At 39.7% G+C, this 12476-nt stretch overlaps 1 protein-coding gene across 1 annotated transcript in view; it reads right to left on the bottom strand.

Moving 5' to 3' along the window:
- PCSK2 (proprotein convertase subtilisin/kexin type 2) overlaps positions 1 to 12476 on the bottom strand; it is a 186306-nt gene that overhangs the window by 79327 nt on the left and 94503 nt on the right. The window lies entirely within an intron of this gene.

Below are 12476 nucleotides of genomic sequence, written 5' to 3'. Positions count from 1 at the left end.
ACCAGCTTCTTGAAGAAAAGGTCCTTTCGTTGCTGGGATTTATGGCAACCTAGCAGAGACCCTGTCAGAAACATACCAAATACTCCAATCATGGGATCTTAAAACACATTTTACCCCTCGCCTACAGTAGAGTTTGTGGAATGGTGCAGGACTGAATAGGTTTTTTTTTAAAGGACACACACTATATACAGCATTTGGTGTAAATTCCAATAAGTTCACAACATTTTGCCATACTTCAGTATATAGCTGTGTGCCAGCTAAATAGGTGATCTATAGTCTACCAAAGCCACAGATCAGACCAAACAGGCAGAATACATACCCCCTGAGTGCCTATTTAAAAGAGTTCTTGTATTGAAGATGTACAGGCAATTCCTCTTAATATTTCTGTTGATTGTGTTTAATTGCTAAACCAGTATTTATCTGAGAAAACCTATTAGTAGAGGACAAAACACAAAACAAAACAAAACAAAAACCCCAAGAGAAACCAAACAATCTAAAATCCGATTAGTAATGCTTCAAGCCATCCAAAACAGTTTCACCCTATACTTTATTTTCTGATTATGGAAATGTTATTTTGTCATTGAAAGCAAGAATTAGCTAGTGAGTAGTGACTCTAATGACCAGCATGTAGAATTCCCCATTAAAAATATATTTAAACTTATTACCCATCAGTAGTATGGCTAAAGTATTCTAATGTGACCAAGGTAAATGAGGTGTCCAAAACCCTTAAAGTTTCCATGGGAAATGGATGCCTGCTTCCCTCAGACTGAGTTGAAAATCCCACCAAAGGAATCTGTTCCTCCAGAAGTAAATGGAAGTTTCGTCATTGACTTCACTCAGTTGGTGCAGGATTCAACCCTTAGGTAGTTCTTTTGTAAGCTGCCTTTGGCTGTACTCATGATCCAATGTGGGAAATGCTTCAATGAGCTGGGAATTGTGCAAGGGTTTCATGGGGTTTCCAACTGATTGCTTAGTCAGGAGTAGGATTTTCTCACCACAAAGTAATTGTGGGATTCTCATCAAACACCAGAACTATTGAGGATCCAACAGAATCCAAATGGCCCCTGCAACCATTCTGAAGGGCACAGGAGAAGGCAGGACATTTGACAACATGGAGTGATTCCATAATAAAATTAAGCAGAAAGCAAAGTGTCTAAATATTGCTCAGACTGCTATATGCCAGCTATAGTATTACCTTCCTACAGGGACAAACAAACAACATTCTATTACCTTAACACAAAGACTTGTGAAAGACTCGTTCTTTTACCTAAAAATAGTGCACCAGAAGGCTTTTGGTTTACTGTATGGACAAAATCAGGCTGTGTTTAGCTTTATGGTGGATAATTCAGAAGGAGTTTTTATTTAAACTACTGAATGATTGGCTTGGGGTGTTGGATATATAGCCTGATAGTGATTACACCTCAGCTTACACTTTCATTGCACCAAATCCTCAGTTTTACTCACTTCAGGGAAGCTATGCTAGGATCTGGCCCAGTGTCTTTAATGTAATCAGTCTTGATTTATATTGGTATATCAGCAGAGTTACATCCATGGTTGGTAAGCTGGTGCTTTCAACAGGCTACAGAGAAGCTCGGTTTAAACATACTAAAGGGTTTATCATGGAGAAAGAAACAAAAAAGTGTTATTCAAGATCTCTTTTCTCCTGTTACCAAGCCTCATTTCATATATTATTGTATATCATTTATTACTCATAATGCCATCCTTACTCAAATCCAAGATAACTTCAAATTTAAGACAACCTCCCTTCCCAGTAATTAGATTCTATACATGGAGATTTATAAATGTGTTATATTTTCCATGTATAATATCTAATTGGTGGAAGGTCATCTTAAATTCATCTGTCCTGTGTGTCCCTCGCATTGCTATGGCAGGGAAAGCAGCAACAGAGGGCAAGGGGCCATACTCCAACCTGCTCCTCACCCAGGGTTGAAGCCAGAGCTAAGCCGCCACCTGCTCTGGGCCAGTAATCAGATCTATGCTGAGCCTTTCTTTCCCCATGGTGACGGGGGGTGGGGGGAGCCTCATGATGGATTCAAGTAAATATGATATTCTTTACATCTTTCATGAGTTAAAAATTTACTCAGTGGCAAGTTTATTCCAATAGCAAACAATGGAAATTTTTCAACACTATTGTCATGTGGAATGGAAAAATTTCCAGCACTATAGTCATGTTTGCCTCCCAGTGAGGGACTTTTTATTATGTGAGCTGCTAGTGAGGAACTAAATGTTGAGAGAGAGACTTACTTGACTGCCTTGTGTTTGGGGTCATGTCCAACTAGAGCAAGAAAAACGGAGAAATTGACATGCCCTGCACATTCGAATAAGAAATGTTGGATCACTGACAATTTTGACACAGGGCTATGTCCTTAAAACCCTGCCTCATTCTTAACACAGTTAAATACCCAGACAGTGGAACTGTTCCTAAATGTGATAAAATTAAAGCTGTCAAGATATTTCCTATGGGTCTATATCACAAAAAAATAGTATGGAAGGATCATGTTAAAAAAACAAAGGTCAAGTTAGTGCTGAGAGAGAGAGAAATCATGCTCACTTATACTGACACAATGCTATGGACTTCAGTTGTGTTGTGGGTTTTTTGCACACAGCTGCAAGTAAAATTACTGTAAGGTGGTAAATTTGGGGGAAAGAAGAGAAGGGGTAAATATGCCCATAACCAGTCACTCCAGCTTTTTTTTCCTGCCGTGTGATTTGGCTTTTTTTAATGTGCATTCAGGTTCAGACACATCTGGACAAAACAGGTCTCTCAGACACCTGAGCTAGCAGTCAGCTTCACATTTGCATTCTCTAATCATATCTGTTTTTTTTAAACTAGATTTTTTTTTTCTGTTTTGAGTCTAATTACCTTCTTCCAAACCAGAACCAGAGCAGATTCTCATCACATTTATGCTGCTATAAATTGGTAAGTGGGTCAGAGCCTCAGCTGGTTTAGTTGTCCATTGCCCCAGGTGTACTACATGCCACTAAGGAACTGGCTCAATGCAGGTGTACTAGAACCATAACCATTGTGAGGTAAGAATCAATTTATCTCCTTCTTTCTGTCCTCTTGTCAACCAAACCTCCCATCCCCCATTCTCTCATGCAGGCCTTTCCTCAAGCAATTTACTGAAAATTATGAACACAAAGCCTGCAGCTGCTGTTCTCTTCTTTTAACAACCATCTCTTATATGTTGTATTATATACCTCATTTCTCTTTCTCACAGATCATCTGTCTTGGAGAAGTTTCCCCTGAAAATCACTGGCTTTGGATGCATAGTCTGAACTGAAAGCAAACCAGAGAGTACATTAGGCTTCGTATTTTAATTATCACTTCTTAATTAAGGGTTCTCATTATGGGGAAAAAATAATAATTTCCTGATGGCTCAGCCTCTACAGGGTTTGCAAGGATTGGAAGAAAAAACTGATCCTATATCAAAGAGTGTCTCTGCGTTCATTTTGCAGGATGGAAAATTCCAGCTTTGTCATAGCTCCCTGACTTTTGGAAAGCAAGTAACTATACCCATTATACCCAGCTGTACAGGAAAGGCCAGCTGTTCAGTGCATGAACAGAAAATTAATCTTTGTGCATATGGAAAGGCTTTGAGAAACTAATACAGGAAGCTGTTGCAGTTGATCAGCCTTAAAGGGAAGCGCAGTTTTGCAATTCTTCTTTCATACATGCTTGTTCCTGAAGGAGAAGCAGCCTTTTCCCCAGGGAAGGTACTTAAGTAACATAGAGAGACTCAGTATATTCGTTAACTTGTTGTTTGATCATTTTCTATATAGCTATTTAAAAGCATTATGTATTTGAAAGAAAAGGATGTGACATACTGCCTCATCTAGAATCCTGCTATTCCTCCTCAGTCCCACAAGTCAAAACAATTGTCCACAACCTGATCATTTCTATTCTGAACTGTGGCTCATGTATCAACTCACAGGTTCCTGCTTCTCTTTCTTTTTAGTCAATAAAAATGCAGCTGTGAAAGTAATGCCCTTAGTCTCTGTTCTGACTGTAGCTTTTTCTCCCCCTCCCTCAGCAAGTTTCAGTGCTTTTAAGGTCCTGTACCACTTAACTCTTACCCAACTCTCTGCTCCCATATTCCTTTTCCTCATACCCCCTGAATTCTGTCTCTCTCTCATCCCTGGCTTTATGTACCTCTGCCTTTATCTAGACTGGAGCTGGTCAAGAACATTCTCCTGGAAATATTTCAAGAAGGCAAAGCAGTCCAGCAAATTCCTGTAGTGTGTTGGGGAAAACTTTTTTATATAAATGGTAGGGGTCAACTAGGCAGGAAGTTTGTCTTGACTTACTGCTCACAAACAAGAAAGGATTGATTGAAAATGTGAAGGTGGAAAGTAACTTGGTGACAAGGAAAAATGAAAGAGTTCAGGATCCTAAGAGGCAGAAGAGTGCAGACAAATAAGGACAATGAATTTCAGAAAAGCAGAATTTAACAAACTCAGAAAACTGGTGGGGCGGGGATTTGGGGGGAAAATGAGTTGTCTATATTTTAATGAGGCCCTTTTAAGGATGCAGGAGCAAATGATCCTGAGTTTTCTTTGATCCTAAGCCTACTGCAGTTCCCACAAAATTACAGTCTCCCCCGAGGAAAATAAAATATGGCAAGTTTGATTTTTCTTTTGAGAAATTTGAAAATGAAATTGAACTTCAAGTCAATATGACCCAAATCAAACTTAAGCACATCCAGTGCTTAGATGAAGTGCTTTTGCTATATTTCTATTGTTCCTCATTTCTCTCGCAGCTCTTGATGCCAGCATCCATTTTTTGAGGTATGCCCTCAACATGTCCTTGTAGCATTTCCTCTGGCCACCGCAAAACCTCAGGCCACTCTATGCCCTTTTTGGGAACAGAGCACTTGTTTTGGGAGTCAAGTGTTGGACATCTGAACACAATGTCTGGTTCAGAGAAGTTGGTGCTTGAAGATCACCAACTTAATGCTCGTAGTATTGGCTTCAGCAAGGATCCTCGTGTTTGTGTGGTGTTCTCTCCATTTGATGTAAAGGACTTTCTGAGTGCACAGCGGGAGATGCCTCTCCCAGCTCTAGGGATGACAATAGTAGGTCACCCACATTTCATATCTGTAGAGGGGAGTGGGGATGATGGTAGTAGCATTGTAGAACTGGATCTTGTTGTCTTTCTGAAGATCGTGATGAATATATACATGCTAAAGCAATTTCCCAAAGGAAGCACTTGCACAATGGATCCTGTGCTAGATCTCTTCATCAGTGTTCACTCTCTGAGAGAGGTAGTTACTGTGGTAGGGAAATTGCTTTACAATCCCTAGGGTCTTTCTCTTGATAGTAACCTGGTGAGGGGGGTCATATTCATGGACTGGGGCAGACTGATAGAGCACTTCAGTCTTCTAGAAGTTCAGAGAGGGGACTAACGTTTAGCAGGCTTCTCTGAAGAAATCCAATGAAGACTGAAGGTTTTCTTCAATGTAAGCAAGGGTGGTACAGTCATCCATGTATTGAAGGTCAATGAAGGTTGTTTTGAGTACTTTGGTACTCAAAGTACAAATACACATAACAATGAGAATGTAACAAATGCTGCCTTTTGACAGGTTCCCTTCGGAAACAGCTCCAAATACATGTGTCCCATTATCCAAAAGATAAACCAAGTCAAAGGCAGTTGAAATAGACAAACCTCGTTATGCCAAAGACTGATGCCATCATTACCTGCAAAGTACAAAGGGCCAGCAGAGGTCAGTGTTCAGTATAGCTATGAATTTTTGTTCATTAAAAATTAATGACTGAATACCAATGATTTTATGGTTCATTACAATTTTTCTGCTCTCATTGCTAACCTCTGTATATTGTACATATATTCCCTGGAACATCACAACTGTAGCAATACCATGACCCTACTACAGCAATCTAGTGTATATTTGCCTTTAAAAACTGATCTCGGCATGACCTGATCCTGTCCCTTCCTACGAATGAAGGTGACCTGAAATGGAAAGCATAAAAATGACTTGGAAAATCCAGCTTATAAATGATTGAAGAATGCAGATATGAAGAAATCAATATAAAGAAATATCTATTGTGAATTTTGTTTTTGCAGAGTGCTGTTACTGGCAAACATCATTTAAAGTCAAGCAACAGAAGCACAAACTTGCTTCTTTCGTAGGAGAGAATTTCCACAGCAGGTTGTTGTCTGCAGTTTTTCACCCACAGGGAATATGGTTTACACCTACATTTAGCCTTGAGACAGTTAAACTAATTTCTTCCATTCTCACTTAAAAATGGTGTAATCGCTTGTATAAAATGATGAAGGCAGAAAGTATCACTGGGGACACACCTGTAACTATTTCTCTTAATGTCAAGCTAAACAGTAAGGGTTCAGTTAAAGGTAAAAATATATACTATGGAGAATAGAAATAATGATGATTCAAACCAAAAGTTCACATACAATATGCATGCTCCAGCTGAAATATTAATGACCCAAAAGCCATGCAAGTAGTAGAGATAAATTTGTTATATTGTGTGAGCCACTGTGTGGCCATCTAATTATGATATTCATACCCGTAGCATTTTTACTGTCATAAGCATACAATTCTGAATTTCATTGCACCAGTCTGTTCCTCCTTTGATGACTTTTTCCTTCTTCCCTTTGTCAACCTGTTATCCAAGGTCCCTTATGTCACTAGGGCTTGCATTCAACCCTACCTTGCTCTAGGTCTTAGCCTAAAAGTGCAGGTCTAGCATAACCTTAACAAAAATCATATGGAGTAGGAAGGGAAAGCATTTCTCTGACAGTGCCAACAAAGTGGAAATAATGTCAAAATATAAAACATTAAATGATTTGTTGCTTCTGGGGGAGTTATCATGTGAATGCTTAATTGTGAAAAACATATTCCCACTGTCTCCATCACAATCATTGATGCACACTATGCAGCCTTTGACTAATTACCCCCTCTTCCTCATTTATAAACAGATACTCAGCTGGTATAAACTGGCATGACTCCACTGATATTAAGGGAAATGGTACAAAGCCAATTTACACAAGCCAAAGGGGTAGCCCCATCATTTAGAATATGAGCAGGGTTCTTTTTCTGAACCCTATCTTATGAACTAGTTTGGCAGCTCACTTGGGTGACATTACATTTCCTTCTTGCTCAACACTGTTTTGTATGGGCATTTATTGGGGGCAGGTAATTACCAAAGGATTTTTTTACGTCCAGAAGAGATCAGAGAATGCCAGGGCCTGGCCATTCTTAGGAAATGATGCAAAACCTTTCCCTCCAAAAAGATCTTTCCCCTTAAGAATAACCTTCCTTGATTTTATATGGAAGGCTAAGATGATCTATATTCCTCCCAAGGATATACATCTCACCATGACCCAGAGTTACCTTACTGTGCAAATGATATACTGATATACTGTCACATGAAACTCTGTGAGCTAGCTTGTAAGAACTCATAAGATTAACAAAAAAGTGACTATCGGTGCTGTGTAGGCCCAATAGAGTGAGTGATCTGATCCTGACAGAGTGATTTAATTCTGTTTTCTGGATGTATATGTGGTCTTAAATTCATAGAATCTTAGAGAAGTAGAGTTGAAGGGACCTTGAGAGGTCATCCAGACCAACCCCCTGTCTGAGGCAGGATCTTCCCTATCCAAACTATCTGCTACAAATCTATTGTCTAACCTATCAGCAAAACAATATAGGCAACACTGTCCCAACACAAGACACAACACCCTAACCTGTCACAGGTAAAGCACAGGACCACAGCAGTCAAAGTTCTGCTGCTGTAATCGTTGTTAATGTACACTCAACAGATCCCAGGAAGATTGCCATGCCTCCTGCTATGGAGGAAAGTAAATACCCACAGTCCATACCAATATGACCACAGGGTAAAATTCCTTCCAGACCCTAATTATGGGGATTGGGCTGACCCTGACTAGAGGAACAAGAACCTCTGGATTTAAATCCCAGCAGGAGCATGGGCACACCCCAGTCAAAATCCTCAGCCATAGCAGCAGCCAACACCCAATACATCTGAAGAAGGCTTAAGAACACATGTAGCAGAGGGGGAAGGGGGGGGGAAGGGAAGGGCTGCATGGGAAATGAATTCCCCCCTGGCCCCCTGCAGCAAACAGCAAAGCCTAGAAACAATCAGAAAAAGTCATACTAGAACATAGGCACAGCTATGCCTAGATCATCCTGACCAATGTCTGTTCAACCTCTTCTCAAGGAGGTCCAACACTTCCAATGATGAAGAGTCCACAACTATTTAAGACAGTCTATTCTACTGCCCTCCCCACCCCCCACCTTCCCCTCATTTTAACAGTGACAGAGTTTTTCCTGATATTCAAGCTAAACCTACTTTGTGGCAACTTCAAGCCATTAGCCCATGTCCTACTCTCTGCTTCAAGAGAATAAAGGTGCTTCCCTCTTCTTTATGGAAGCCTGTCAAGTATTTGAAGATTGCTGTCATATCCTCTTAAATGCCTGTTCCCCAACTGAACATTCTTCAACCTCTCCTCCTATAATTTGCCTTCCAAGCCCTGTATCATTTTTGGCACTTGCCTCCGGACCCACTCTAACTTCTCCATGCCCTTTTTGAAATGTGGAGCCCAAAACTGCATGCTGTACTCCAGATGAGGCCTAACCAGTGTTGGGTAGAGAGGTACTATTATCTCCCATGTCCTACACCTAATGCTTTTATTGACGCATCCCCAAAAGCACATTTGCCTTTTGTGCAACTGCATCACACTACAGACTTGTATCGCATCTGTGATCTACCAAGGCTTCCAGGTCCTTCTCCACAGTGAGGCCATCTAGCCATATGTCACACATTTTTTATTTGTATTTATGATCATTCTTCCTCACATGTAGCACCTTGCATTTGTTAGTACTGAATTTCATTTTGTTAGCTCCAACCCAGCTTTCCAACCTGTCAAGATCCTTCTGAATTATACTCCCATCCTCCAATGTGTTCACAATCTTTCCCTTAAATTCATCTTAAATCAAATAATCTTCTTTGATATGTGCTTATTGTTTCCACCCACTCAGTGAAAAAATAAACCCAATTTTCAGATAAAGCATGTTTTGCTCCAGACGATAGCATTTAAATTTACTTTTATGTTACTTGCCTTAAATACAATTATTAGTGTAGACTGAAATATTACTCTGCTGTGTAGTACAGATTGCAATTAAAGTAAATTTTAGATCCATGGATTAGCAATATAGATGCCACCTGCTTCGATTATATTTCTGTTGGAAGCAGAGTAACACCTCTGAAACAAAATAGTTTATTTCCATGTATCCCTCATATTCTTAGATTCTTGTTTTAAACTGGGTTAAGCTTGCCTCAATTTTTTAGAGTGCAGTTTTATCAGACAAGGACTGTGCCTTTTTTCATTTTGTCTTTCCTATCAGACTTCTTGTTCTCTTCTCCATCACTGCTGACAAGTCCTCTCTTCTCTGTTACCCAAACTCACCATCTCTATCCTGTTTTCATCTCATCTTTCTCTTCTGTCCCCTCTCAAAATTGCCACATAACCCTGCCTGTTCCCCTTCCATAGCATCTCTATAATCCTTTCCCCCATCTCACCCTGATAAAATCCTTTATCTTGAATTGTCCTACAACATCTTCCCTTCTCTGATTTCTTAGTTTGTTCAGTCTATTCAAAATATCATGCTTGAAATTATCTTATTTTATCCTGTGCTTGGACAGTGTTGCTCTTCTGTTGACTATATTTGGCTCTTCACATCAAAGTCAGTCATCTGAAAGGCTTTGTACCTCTCTCCACATCTGTCAACCAATATGGCCCCAACCAATCTGCCTACAACGTCTCATATTCTCTTTGTGGTCCATACCAATCCTATCTCTCTCATTTCTTCCCCCCTCACATTATGGTGTATGTGACTGCTTCCATGTTACTCCTTACTCTTGCAAATACCTCCTGAATATTTTCTCTCTACATTCAGATATCACTTTTCAACACATTTCTTCTAAACCTGATAGTGTTAGTCCATCAAAGAAAGAACTGTCATACTACTGCCCATATGAGAGAAAACACAGCATCACTGATACACATCAACCTTTAGGTCCAGAATATATTGCAGAACTGATTCAAGGTCCACAGATGTCAACAGAAGTATTCCCATTTGACTTCAGAACACACTGTATGTACGTGGAGTCAATTCAGAACTTAGATTTTTAGAGCCAGGTTTTTCTTTTAACCTTTTATCCAGAAATGATCATGCCACTACTTTAATTCAGCAACAAAAACAACTATATACTAATCACCTAGCTCTAGATACAACCTGCCCATCCAAAGTAAAGATTATCTTTGTGTAAACTATTTCAATTTAAATAAATATCCTACTGAGTCATTCCTCTGAAGTGAGAACATTGTAGTTAAAGAACAGGATTTAATTACTTGTAATCAAGTCATTGAGTAGATTAATAAAGTGTGAAAATGACCATCTTCTTTGTTTACCTATTTTCTAAGTACTTGTATATGTACATCTCCTAGTTTTCTGTATTTAGAATGAAATCCTGGTTCTATCATGGCCTGTGGAAGCTTTGCTATTGATTCAGTGATAACAAGATTTTAACTTCTACATGTGCCTATTATTCTACAAACTGTGTGATGGATTATGAAACTCTTTTAAAAGGGGGGAAGGACAAGACTCCTTTGCAAGAGTAAACGTACAATTCTCCTCTCTGTCTCTTATTGAGCCAGTGCATCTGAGCAGTGTATTGTAGTTTTCTTTGTTGCTTTTTTGCATTTAATTACACTTATAAACCAAGTTTGTTTTACTTTTGTTGTCAGGACCTTTAAATTCATAAAATTTGAAGCCACATCTTATAGTATTAAAAAAGCAGCAAGAAAGGCCTTGTTGTAATAGGAGTAAATCCAACAAGAAGCACGGAGCTAGTTTTTGTCTAACAGAAAAAGAGGATGCCAAGCACTTCTTGCAGTTGTTCACCAAAGCATATGTTGGGTAATTTGGGGTATGCTGGGTAATTCTCCAACACAGCATTTTTCTATTGGGGAACAGCAATTGCTCAAAATTGGATGCCTATCTTGCTGGCATCATTTGACCCCTGCTGACTGCCTGCCCTTTGGGCAAGGGGCTGGACCCGATGATCTTGCATGGTCTCTTCCAGCCCTAATGTCTATGAAATCTATGAAATATATGAAATCTATGAAAATTAAAATCTGTGTTCCAGCTGAACATATGATTTCCTTCACCTGGTCTCCTCCCATGGCTAGCTCCATAACAATCCACCTTGTAGCCTACTGTTGGCTATCAGCTTCCACAGCTGCAACCAAAGTAGTTTGATTTCAACAGAAATCATACTTACTACTTATAAACTACAGGAGCACCATGAGTTTCAGCTCTCTGCATCCCACTGTACCATAAATAACCTGTTACCACAGGAATCATTTCCCATGGAAAAAAATAATAAAACCTAGGTAGTGGCAGTTGAGGGTGTCAGCAGATGCAAATAAACAGACAGTTAAAAATAAGAGGATAATGGGAATAGAGATGAAAATAAATCAAAGGTAAATCAAAGATACATCTGAAGAAACAATCATTTGACACTGTACAGTCTCTCACTGTTCAGGTCTGTGTATGCTTTTAATTAAAGCACCTGTTGTAAATGAAGCATACAGTGTCTGCACATTGCAAGTAGGGCTGGCTGTGTGTCATTTCGATGGGTGTTTCGTTTCAAAGCTGTTTTGACGTGTTTTGAGCTCAAAGCAGTGAAATCAAAACAAAACAAAAGGTTTTGAAACAGTTTTGAAAGTTTTGAAACATTTTGAGTTTTGAAGCCAGGTTTCCTTGAAGCTAAGGAGAAACTAAGGAGTGGGAGCGGGACAAGGGGGGGAAGGACTGCTCTGATATTGACAGTGTAGCTGACCAGTGACTGTGATCCTTCCTTGAGGCCCCTTCCAATCCCAGTGCTCTGGGGGAGGGATGGAAAAGGGGACAGAAAAACAGCATAAAAAGCATTGTTTGAAATGAGCTTTCTCTATGACTTCACACTTACAAGTGACATGAGTTTTGCTCTGAACAGTTTGAGGTGCAGTTTCCCAGAAACCCCTGTACCTGTCTCCTTGAAACTTGGCAGGCTTCATGGCCTCAGCGGGGGCTACCATCCCTGCAGTTTTCAGTCCTGTGTGCCTTCACACTTACAAGTGACATGAGTTTTGCTCTGAACAGTTAGAGATGAAGTTTCCCAGAAACCCCTGCACCTATCTCCTTGAAACTTGACAAGCTTTGTGGCCTCAGCAAGGGCTATCTTTCCTACTGTTTTTGTTTGAATCAGGCAAGAAATGAGAAAGTTATAGGCATTTTCATGATTCCCCATTATAGCCTATGGGTAAAACGTTGAAATGCATTGACACAGCATTGAAACAGCAAAGCAGTTTCGACAAAATGAAACAGAACAGTGCTTCGAAACAGCAAAACAAA

The sequence above is a fragment of the Alligator sinensis genome, unplaced genomic scaffold (genome assembly GCF_000455745.1).
Source record: "Alligator sinensis unplaced genomic scaffold, ASM45574v1 scaffold1309_1, whole genome shotgun sequence".
NCBI classification, from domain to species: Eukaryota; Metazoa; Chordata; order Crocodylia; family Alligatoridae; genus Alligator; species Alligator sinensis.
This window is presented reverse-complemented; position numbering and strand designations above follow the sequence as displayed.